Raw genomic sequence first — 12,495 nt, forward strand, 5'->3', positions numbered from 1 at the left:
ATTACAATACAAATTAAAATGCAACACTCATAAGTATTTAAAATTGACAATATGAATAACTTACTTACGCATATGTTTAATTTACCATAATAATAGTATTAATAAAAAAATAATATTATTAATAAATATTAAATGTATTTACAAAAAGAATATTTTTATTCTCAAGAGAGAAAGAGAGAAAATATATCTTCTGTCTCTCTCTTACCTATATCTTACATATGTAATGATTTTGCCGATTCACTCCCATACAAATTTCTAACGCGCGTATAGAAGTATAACTTCAAAAACGAAATAAGTCCTACCCAAACAACTCTTTTCTGAACCCTAAAACTTGAATTACTAAATTTTTAGGTACCTAACTGAACTAAGCCTCAGTTTTATTAATAGCGTCTTGGCGCCATTTTGTAAGATACTTTTAAATGGGACCATGGAAAAATTAATATATTATTTGAAAGCACTTGTATAAATTATTAGGTCCCTGGATTTTTTTATTCTTTGTGGCACCCTTTCAAAATCCCCACTAAATTGTGAAAATCTTATTAAATTAACTCTCGGTGAAAGAATAACTCTTTCTTCCCAGATGGATAACGTCACTAGTATCATATATATGCCAAAAATCATAATTTAAAAATAAAATCGATCTTATTTGAAATTTATGTTATGCATATTATAAACATATACATAAAAGAAATTTAAATAACAATCATTATATTTGTCCCTTTCATCTCTACGCCCATGACTACTATATGTACTAAATATTCAATGATAAATAAATTAGTTTGCAAAATTAAACAATGTATAAAATTAGCGAAACAATATTAAAAAATATATTATGATTTCTCAATTCTTTGATTTTTAAAACCAAAGTGACAAAAATCAGAACATAATAATTAAAAAAATATATCCCCTTATTGGGATCGAACTCGCGAATTCTGATTCTAAATACCGCGCCTCAACTCATTCGACCAGATCCTTAAGTAATAACATATGGCTAATCAATGTCATTATTTCTCAAGAACATTATGTCAGTTTTTTGGTTGTATTTTGTGTTTGTGTTTATTTATTTATTGTATTCCAAAAATGGAAAGGTTATTACGAATCATAGAAGTTCCAGGAGGAATATTTATTTGCAAAAAGCTTTTGCCAAATGTATATATCTACCGAATTAATATAAAATAATAATAATATTAATAAATATTAAATAATATTTACAAAAGGAACATTTTTATTCTCGAGCGAGAAAGAGAGAGAAAATATATCTTCTGTCTCTCTCTTACCTATATCTTATATATGTAATGATTTTGCCAATTCACTCCCGTACAAATTTCCAAGGTCGAACGCGCGTATAGAAGTATAACTTCAAAAAACAAAAACATTTAAAATAAATAAGGATAGTTTAATTTTCTCCTTCTTCCGTTTCTTCGGCAGTGATAGTAAACCATTCACAGATAATGTTGTAGCATGGCTTGTGACTATCTGAAATGTACTTCTAATACATTTTTTATGTTTATTGAAATTTTCCCCTGATAAGCAGAAAGATTTTGAGGATCAGATACAAACCTCGGATGGACTACCCTTTTGTTGAGGTTTTAAAAGTAAAAAACTTTCTTCAAGAATGCCATCAATGTATGGTTTAGTTAATCCTGTTCTGGTGACAAAATTTTCTTTTTAACGGTACCGAAATCTCTGTCACAATCATTTAATGATGCTTGCAATGAATTTAGAAATTTTTAAATTAGAAATTTTGAAAATTGAAAAAAAGTTTGGAATTTTTGCAAGAATTTAGCGTTCTCTAAGCAAAAGGGCAAATTAATGCATAGAGACTAATGGTCATCACATCGAGCATCTTTTGTAACTATCTACTGTTGATACTTTATTTTTAAAAATTTTAAATCAAATTTTGTTTCAATTTAATTTTTTACTTCGTTTCCAAAACTTTTTTTACGAATTTTGCGCTGCATTTATTGAAACAAAAGGTGATTTATAAAAGTAATTAAAGTATCTATTAATTTAACTTTCATGACGAAAAAACGAAAAATTTAGTACTAGAACACCAGAAAATTTAATAATCTAGTATAACGAATGCTTAAAAAATAAAGACAAAAAGTTATGCATTAAATAAACATTGACATACCCAAAATGGAGGCCTATGACAGGGACTAGAAATTTGCAATTAATTTCCTTCTAGAAGTGTTCTGTAGGTATTAAAAAAAAACTAATTACAAGGCGCCATCTTCAAAGAGCTCTAGCTCCCTTAGAAAGCATTTTTGGAATTGTTAAATTGGATTAAATTGTCTTAAAATTATCTGAGGAATCTTCGGTCTTCGTTTTTCAGGAGAGTTTCTGAACAACCTATATAAGAAACCGTTTTACTGTGGATAGGCCTAGAATAAACCATTATACTATGGGTAAGTACAAATCGCCGTTAATTTTGAAAATTGGTTATCTTTAGGAGGTGACTTGTTTTCAAACTGAACTAGATTGTGGGGTATGCTATATTTACAGTGATAATATTACAAGTTGACCGGTTTTTATATGATATAGACGCGTCTACGTGTGTTAAATAGGAATTTGACAGAAAGTGGAAATATCCAAAAAGTGGAGATGACCCCTTTTCATAATGACCGATTCTTGGTATGCGTATAGGATAATCATATCTTCATTATTTTTTTACTAATTTAATTGCATAAAAAGTCTTTGGGATAACCAAATATAATCAATTTTAAAATAATTTCTGTTTGCAGTTCTAGGTTTTTAGATGAGTTGGTTGAGCATTTCCTAAGAAATGGGCCTGCTCGATGAGCCCTATAGCCAACTTGTCTTTGTTAGTCTCTATGTAGTTATTTAGGAGTCCGTTTCTGTTCGTAGCTCTATCATTCTAATTTAATGATCTTGCATTTAAGTCTCCCTGTTTTATTACGTTGAAACAAACAAACTAATTATATTAACCTTTAAGTTACAAAATTCCAGGAATTTTATTCATAACTATTTTTTTTCTTTCTTGTAAATCTTAAACATGACTTCTTATTAAAGTATCCTGAGGTCTTTATGTTAAACATAATCTTTACATTGTATAAAGCTTGTGATCTTAGCCCCACTTAACTCTTGTGAAAAGCAGCATAAAAGCACGAAAGCTCTAAAATTAGACGATATTTTCATGGCGCTCTTGAGCTATTAAATTGTCCGAACGCCTTATTTAGTGCTCAATGTTTTCATTACTACTGGGAGAGTCTTAAAGGCATAATAGCTCACTAAATTTAATGGGAGGCTCCACCATTAGATCCACTAACTTAACCTTAGGTAAAATCTTGTATAATTTATAGTAATACTCCCCTGCTAAGTTAATAGTATCGTTTTATCATTTAAATTGGCGAAGTTCCAGGAACAAACGACTAAGGGAAAGAGAAGGCCTATACCCGGCCATGCCGAGAATATTATTCTAATCCTAGAATTGTTCTGGATTAGCTGGGGTAAACCTGTCCTTGTTTTCATAACTTTGGAATTCCTAGAAGTTATTTTTTTATTGATTTTGTTCACCATAGAAATTTTACTAAAAATTTTATGATTTTAATAGTACTTTTTAATTATATTTGGTTTATAATTAAATATATATGTATTCTTGAATACGACAAAAATTTTTATCTAAAAATTGTTTACACCAAGAACTAAAGATCTATCTTCAACGCGTTAGTATCATGCTTAGTAGTTAAATGCTGTTTATTTGTGTATATCAATTGTTCAATTAATAAAAGTTGTAAAAACACATTTATTAAAATAAAAAAAACATTTAATTTGTCATATTCTGTTTCTTTTTTCTTTTCGATTCTTATTTTAAAAATGACTAAATCGAAACTAAAAAAAAAAACAAATAGAAACTGACAAATAAAGATGCCTGATATCACTGAAAGGACAGTTGGGCTAACATGGAGATGGGGAAGGCATATAGAAAAATGAAAGACCATTATCATCACTGGTGTTACAGTCCTAGTCGAGCGTCGACCTTTTCCATTTCTATTTCGTCAGTCGTTTCTGTTCATCGCCAACCGTTCATCGGTACACCGTACACCGTCCATCTATCTCATGTCCAAACCATCCAAGCCTACCTATTTTCATTAAAGATATTACATCTTAACCATTAGCTATTTCTATATACTTCTAGTACAATTCGAAATGATATTGCACAGGATTTGCGTCTATCATTCCATATAATCATATGAGTGTTCCATATATTGCAATTTTGGTTTTTTGGCTTAAATTTTTGTTTTTTAGCTGCTTGTTCAGTTCAAAATAACATTTCTAGCTAGCAGTTCCCTTCGTTTTACTTCTTCAGATGTGTCATTATCGCTTGTTATGAGAAAACCCAGATAGGTTAACTTATTTACCTCAAAATTATAGTGGTCTATGCTGAAGTTTTGTTCGGCATTTCTAGCTCTAGTTCTTTTGTTGTACACCTCGACATCTTCTACAGTATTTTCTAACATTAAAATTAAGGAGAAAACACGCCGGCGCATCTCCATGCGCCGGCGTGTTTTCGCCGACCACCAGTCCACAAAGAGATGATACTTCTTCTTCTTCTTCTTCAGTGCCTTATCCCGTCCGGATGTTGGCGATCATCAAGGCTAGCATGGTTTTGTTGACTGCTCTGCGAAACAGCTCTGCTGAGGTCATCCCAAACCATTGTCGGAGATTTTTCAACCACGAGATACGACGGCGTCCCGGTCCTCTTGTGCCAAATCCTCTTGTTTACCCTGCATAACGAGTTGAAGAATTCGATATTTTTCTTCGTTCCGCATCACGTGGCCGAGGTACTCAAGCTTACTTTGTTTAATTAAATTAAGCACTTCTTTTTCTTTTGTCATGCGCTGTAGGACCTCAACGTTGGTGACATGGTCCACATAAGATATTTTTAGTATCCTTCTGTATATCCACATCTCGAATGCTTCGATTCGTTTTTCAGTGGCTTGCGTCAGTGTCCAGGCTTCAACTCTATATAGTAACACTGGAAGAACGTAGCACCTCACTATCCGCATCTTGGTTCCCAAACTGAGATCACTGCAGCACAGCAAGGATCTCAACTTATTAAATGTAGACCGTGCCATTTCAATTCTGGATCTAATCTCTTGAGCGTAGTCCCATTGTACGTTGAGGGTAGTTCCGAAGTAAGTGAATGTGTCGACTCTCTGGATCTCTTCGATACCTGCCATTAGTGCCCCGGGATCTAAATTTGTACGGCTGACAACCATGAATTTAGTTTTCTTAATATTGAGGTTCAGTCCGTATGTTACGCTCACAATTCGCACTCGGTCTAGTAAGGCCTGCAGATCGTTTAGGCTGGTTGCTAGTAACAAAGTGTCATCGGCGTAGCGGATATTATTGATGTATTCACCGTTCACTCGGATTTCCATGTCTAGGTTTGTGAGGGCTTCATTAAAAATCTCCTCAGAGTATATATTGAAAAGATAGCACACATCCTTGCCTTACTCCTCGCATGATCTTCACTTGGTCGGTCAGCTGGTATTCGACCTTGACTTGAGCACGCTGGTTCCAGTATAAATTCATGATGATCCGAATGCCCTTCTCATCCAATCCTACTCTTTGTAGTGCAGTGACCATCTTCTGGTGCTGACAACGGTCAAATGCCTTGGCGTAGTCAATAAAACAAATATAGACATCACAACTGACATCGCGGCATCTCTGAAGTAGGACTTGTAAGGTGAAAAATGCTTCACGTGTACCCATGGAATTGCGGAATCCGAATTGCATTTCACCGATATTTTCTTCGCATTTCTTGTAAATTCTGGCATGTATGATTTTAAGAAAAATTTTAAGTGCATGAATCATATCTTGAAATCTTCGCACGTTTTCACAGATCGTTTTTTTGGTAGCGTTACAAATGTTGACAATAGCCATTCCTCTGGAATATTACCTGAATCGTATATGGCGTTGAACAGTTCAATTAACTCCTTCGTGCTCACTTCACTCATCACCTTAATAAGTTCAACGGGTATTTCGTCCGGACCTGTAGCCTCACCATTCTTAGACTGTTTTAAAGCAGCCTTTACCTCGCTTTCTAGAATTGACGGCCCTATCATGCAATTTATTTCCGGAAGGTTGCCTCGGTCGTCCTAGAAAAGATCTTCGATATATATTTTTCAGGTAACCAAACTTCTCATTCACTGTTGTCGCCAGATTACCGTCTTTATTTATGAGGGGGTTTGTGTTTCTTCTCTTGTATTGACCAGTGGCTTCACGAATCCTTCGGTGGATATTTATATGATCGTGTTTCTCTTGGAGCTCCTCGATTAGTTTACATTTTTCTTGCATCCATGTCTCTTTGGCTCTTCGTATTTCTTTTTTAATTGTCTGGTTGGTTTCTTGGTATTTCTTCGCGTCCCTGTTTTTCATTAATCTTCTTTGTTCCGTCATCTGCAGAATGTCATCATCATCATTTCATAATCCAGGTTCTGTTTAGGTTTATTTTTGATGAGTTTCTTTAGTTTGAGTTATATCTGGCCCACTAATGGGTTGTGGTCCGATGAGACGTCTGCTCCTGGGAAGGTCTTCGCCTAAGTCAAGCTGTTCTTGAATCTTTTGTTAATGAGAATAAAGTCTATCTGGTTTCTGATGATATTGCTGGCTGTATCTGCAGGTGACTTCCACGTATAAAGTCGTCTCGGGGGAAGTTTAAACCACGTGTTAGCAATGGCAAAATCTTCTTCCCGGCAAAATTGTATGAGTCGGTCTCCTCTTTCGTTTTTCTCGCCTAAGCTGTGTTGTCCGACGATGTCTTCTACACTGCTTTTGCCAACTTTGGCATTGAAATCACCCATGATGATGGTTAGCTCGTTCTTCTTGGTGTATTTTAGTGCTTTTTGTACAATTGCGTAGAGCTCCTCGATATCCTCTTCTGGTTTTTCTGATGTTGGAGCGTAAATTTGAATGATGTTCGTATTAACGGGTCTGCTTTGCAGCTTCATCAGAATGACCCTGTCAGAGAGAGGTATCACGCTGATCACAGCCCCAGCGACCTTTTTGCTCAGAATCACCGCTACGCCATTCCAGTGATGTGGTTTGTCGTTTCCCGCATAGTATATCATATGCTCATCCACACAGCACTGTCCCGAGCCTGGCCATCTTATCTCGCTGATTCCCATCACGTCGATATCTTTATTTTTTTTAAAAAGGCTTTTCATTTAAGAAATATCGAATTCATTCCATACTTTACGGACACACTGTATATACAATGTGTATGTTGTATATATAAAATTCAGTTAGAGAAGACTTGATTTTTATCAAGCGATTTTTATTCCAGTTTAGAATAATTACTCAAATAACAGCTAGAGTTGCTCAAAAAATATTAGTTTTTATTCATTCATGCAGTATGAATGTAACTAGATCATAAGCTTAATGGTAATGAAACTTCTGTTATTGGTTTGCTCGTTAATAATTACGGTGAATATTGCAGGAAAGTACAAAAATTAGTCTGCTTCAAAAATATTATAAAGGAAGTGTGTACATGTACAAAAGCAAGTTTCAAGATCAAAACAAAAATTTTTTCATTTAATTTTTTTTAATAAAGAAAACTTCGTACTTAATTTTGATATTTTAATAATTTTTTGATATGATTGGCATTGATTTGTTGTTTACATAATCAAATTTTAATTTACGTGAACTTTTTGCTCTGTTAATTGCTTTTGGCTTTTTTAATTTCAAAAACCCGAAATTTGATTTGATTATAATCATACTTATTAAAATATCATAATAAAATATTTTGAACAAAAATTTTTTCAGAAAGCTGAATGTTGCTCCTGAAAAGTAAATTAAATAAAAAAAAGTTTAAATAATTACATTGTTTACAATCGTGCAATGTAAACTAGCACTGTGTCACAAACGTCTACTCAGTTGACATTAAAAACTAAATTTGCACAAAAATTTATTCTAAAATTCCATTTGCAACATTTTTTAATAGTAACTTGGACTGGGAAATAACAAGAATGAAAACTTTAACTCTGGTGTTACAGAAAACGTTGAGAATATAAGGAATGGCTATTGGTACACATGTTGAAATTTTAAACAGAATCCATAATCAATCGTATAATAAAAACTATTAACATTATATTAAAATATTAAAATTTTAAGTAAGTAGTATTTTAATACAATTAACAAATACATTTAAGAGAAAAATATGTTACTAGTACTTTTTCCGTAAGATAGATTAAATACGGAAACCCATGAGGGTAAAAATATTATTAATCTACAGACATATGCAGATGAGATCTTTAGAAATGCTGTACACAAACTAGTAATGCATATAATTAAATACCGCATTATATCTACCATAGACAAATATAACTTTCATATTTATCTATAAAAATATATACCAATTATATTTCTTATATTTACAGGTAAATAAATTATTTTAATATAATTGGAAGTTGAATCGGGTCCTTCGCATTTTAAAAATAATATCTAACTGAAATTATTGTTAAATGTATAATAGGAGTTGGTACTCTATTTAAGAAAGCGGTCATAGTCAAATTTTGTTTAGGGTGTTGTTAAAATCGTGTATAATTATTACATCAAAATTAAAAGAGAAAAATATATAATAACTAAAAAATTATCTTTGCTAAAGGAGCTAAGCAAGTAAGCAACCAAAAATCGACCAAAAAGTTAATATGGATTTTTAGCTGACGTAATAGAACATAAATTTTTTATTGTCTATGTGCTCTCTTTTCTATTTTTATGTAGGTTTTAGTTTCTACGAGTAGCAGTTTGTTGCCGTAGCTGGTTTTGATATTAGTACCGACAAAACATAAAATATATTTAGCCCAGTCTGGTTATGCAAAAATCATCGATTTCGAGGCAAAATTGTTCGCAGATATCTGAAGCTTTTAAGACGTAGGTGGATTACTAGATGACGAATAGATGAAAAAGTACTCGTATTTTTACCTTGCGTTTTTGCACTAATTTCTAAATTTTATTATTTTTTTATTAACAAAATAAAATGTTATTAATACATTTGAACATCGAGGAATTAGCGTCTTTGAAATTTATGCGAAATTTCCTCCCGATCGGTCAAATAGTTTAAAAGTTATTTAATTTATTTATCCCTGATGCTAAATATTTAAACTATTGAACTTGCTCTATTAATGATGCTAGAGACATTTAGCATATTTCATAGGATTCTTTAAGACTTAAACTATCTCAGAAGTTAAATGCATATATACAAAATAAACGTTTGAAAAAGGGGTATGTTTTTACTTATAAACAATTGTAATAACTTATATATTTTTTAAGCTACAGACTTGTATGTATAACCATTGGATAGCGGGTAAAAAATTTACATTAAAAAAAACTTCTATGACCGATAGGAACTAAGTTAGGGACTATTTTTAAAAAAATCATATCTCCATTGTCTATAAACATTAAGAAGTAAAATGTGCACAAATTTTGAATGAAATTCTAAACTTTATATTGAAACTTATAACTATAAAATTCGTCAAATTTTTCGAATCTTACAGCCCTTCGAAACGAAGGTACTTTCGAAAGATCGAAATAGGAAAGTGGAGGAGATAAGTGTTTCAGCTCGGTTTGTTTTTTCGAGATCGGAACTTTAAATTGAAACACGTAGAAAAAATTAACATTATCTCAGCTTCCATTGCAGCTAGAAGCCTCTTTTTTTAATCTGGGATAGCTCGTTGAAATATGAATAACTACATAGTTTTCACTTTCCGGGAAATATGGGAAACCTCGGAAAAATTGAGTCAATTTGAAATTCACCGTAAAAACTTACTTTTTTTTTTTAATTTGGCTGGAATAGTCTGTCGCAGTATTATTAATAATGACTTAATTTTCACCCCCAAAGAAATTTTGAAAAATCCTGGAAAATCAACATATATTCTTTATATATGAATGATGTAATAATACTTATATATTTTATAAAGTAAATTTCAGGTAATGTTTTACACATTGTATTATTATTATATTCCTTATATTAATTATAATTATGTTGATTTTGCCGGATTTTCCGAGAGGGTAGGGGGAGGGGGGTGAAAATTATGTCAATTAATACTGCGATAGACTATTCCAGCCAAATTAAAATAAAGTTTTTACGGTAAATTTCAAATGGACTCTTGTTTGCCAACCAATATTTCCCGGCTAGTGAAAACTATGTAATTATTCATATTTCGACGAGCTGCAACAGATTAAAAGAAAAGAGGCTTCTAGCTGTATTGGAAGCCGAGATAATGTAAATTTTTTCTACGTGTTTCAATTTGAATTTCCAATCTAAAAAAAACGGAGCTGAAACACTTATCTCCTCCACTTTCCTATGTCGATCTTTCGAAAGTACCTTCGTTTCGAAGGGCTGTAAGTTTCGAAAAATTAGATGAATTTTACAGCTATAAGTTTCAATATAAATTTTAGATTTTCATTCAAAATTTGTGCAAATTATTTCTTAATGTTTATAAACAATGGAGATATGATTTTTTAAAAAATAGCCACTAACTTCGTTTCTATTGGTCATAGAAGGTTTTTTTAAATGTGAGTTTTTTTACCAGCTATCCAATGGTTATACGTACAAGTCTGTAGTTTGAAAAATATAGAAGTTATTATAATTGTTTATAAGTAAAAAACATACCCCTTTCTCAAACGTTGATTTTGTAAACAATTTCGATGAAAACGCAATATGAATTTAACTTCTGAGATAGTTTAAGTCTTAAAGAATCCTATAAAATTTGCTAAATGTGTCTGGTATCATTCATAGAGCAAGTTCAATAGTTTAAATATTTAGCCTTAGGGATAAATAAATTAAATAACTTTTAAACTATTTGACCGATCGGGGGGAAATTTCACACAAAATTAAAAGACGGTAATTTCTCAATGTCCAAATATATTAATAACATTTTACTTTGTTAATAAAAAAATTAGTAAAATTTATGAATTAGTGCAAAAAAACTACATTTTTACAAATATCTCCGTAAATTATTTATCAATTTTAATTTAAAAAACGAGAAAGTAAAGATATTCTTGAATCGTTGTTATTCTGACAGGTTATACTAACGTAGATATACTCTCAAAGGCAATATATTAAATACGACATATAAAATTAGATAATTAAAAATTGAAATGCTTATTTCTGTTTCTTATTTCTGCATTTCAGTAACAGCTTCTATCGAAAATATAACAATTTTTATGGCACGCATTGTGGTGTGAATAATGGCATTAATTAAATTATTTTAAAAACTCAATTATTGTTTTTCAATACAGATCTCTTAATCTAGATCTATAGATTCCAAAGCAATAAAAATATGTCAGAAAATAAATATTTAATTTATTTATTAATTGAAAAAACCTAAATAAAACTTTACTGAAAGAAGAAGTGGCCAGAACATATATATTTATAATAAATAGTAAAACAAGCATAATTTCTAATTTCTGTAAATTAACATTTAGTGTTAGTTAAGCCACTAGCTAATCCGTAAGCATTCAAACTAAAATTTTAAACAGTTTTGGTAACACAGTATTCTGCCCATCTTTGACCACATAGTTTTCGGACAAGACATACGTTATGAATTAAATTATGAAAATTATATATGTTTACCATCTGATGGAAAATTGATTTCACGAAGTCCACCAAAAATTTCACAAAAATGTCCAAAAATCACATTCTTTCACCATTAAATTCATTCATCAACTGCAAATGAAAAGAACGAAACGGAATGGCCTTCGAAAAAAAGAAAGAAAAAGACAGTAGACCCCTTTTTATCACACATGCGCCTTCTAGTGTATGGACTCACTTCTTTCATTTTTCCTCTTTTATATTAAAGCTCTGTTATAGTCAGGTGTCTTAGTAGATGAAAATTAAAAATATTCTTCATTTTTATTAGCGGAAATTTACACAAAGTTTGAAATAATATTGCAGGAACTGTTGAAACGCAATCAACATAGTTTCTAATAAATGTTGCTTTTGTTGTTTGTTTGGATTTCTAATTATGACTGCGGACACTAAATCAATTCGCCAATTTTACAATTTTTTACTTATTAGTCATTGTCTCGTTTACAATAATATTATTGTAAATCTAATACCAGTATTGACTTCTAATAAATAGTCTTTTTTGGCAATTTGTTTATACTTTTCTTTGTACTAGGTGCTTTTTTATATACAGGGTGCGTCAAACCTCTGACTTTCTTTTATTACGGCTAAATTATTATTATAGTTAAATATTTATTTATTATTGTGGATTATATAAAAAATGTTTATAACGATAGCGATGTATATCAAAGACGTCTATAATTTAAAATCATTTCCGATTATACAGGGTCAGTCGGAACAACGGAATGAACCAAAGTTTTTTAAATAGTTTTTAAATCTCAAAAACAATGCTTGAAGGGAACGGCGATTTTAAATGTCAGTTGCAAGCGCGAAATCAAGCGTGTATCAAGTCGACGGTAAAAATTCAATATCTTTTGATTAGATTATACTATCGACAAAAC

General features: G+C 31.4%; 1 long non-coding RNA gene across 1 annotated transcript in view; it reads right to left on the reverse strand.

Moving 5' to 3' along the window:
• LOC140436172 (uncharacterized) overlaps positions 1–11,689 on the reverse strand; it is a 100,415-nt gene extending 88,726 nt beyond the window's left edge. The window contains exon 1 of the long non-coding RNA XR_011950256.1: positions 11,603–11,689. This is a non-coding gene — a long non-coding RNA (uncharacterized lncRNA). The remainder of the gene's footprint in view (positions 1–11,602) is intronic.
• Positions 11,690–12,495: the final 806 nt, after the last annotated feature.

Source organism: Diabrotica undecimpunctata, chromosome 3, assembly GCF_040954645.1.
Source record: "Diabrotica undecimpunctata isolate CICGRU chromosome 3, icDiaUnde3, whole genome shotgun sequence".
Lineage (NCBI taxonomy): Eukaryota > Metazoa > Arthropoda > Insecta > Coleoptera > Chrysomelidae > Diabrotica > Diabrotica undecimpunctata.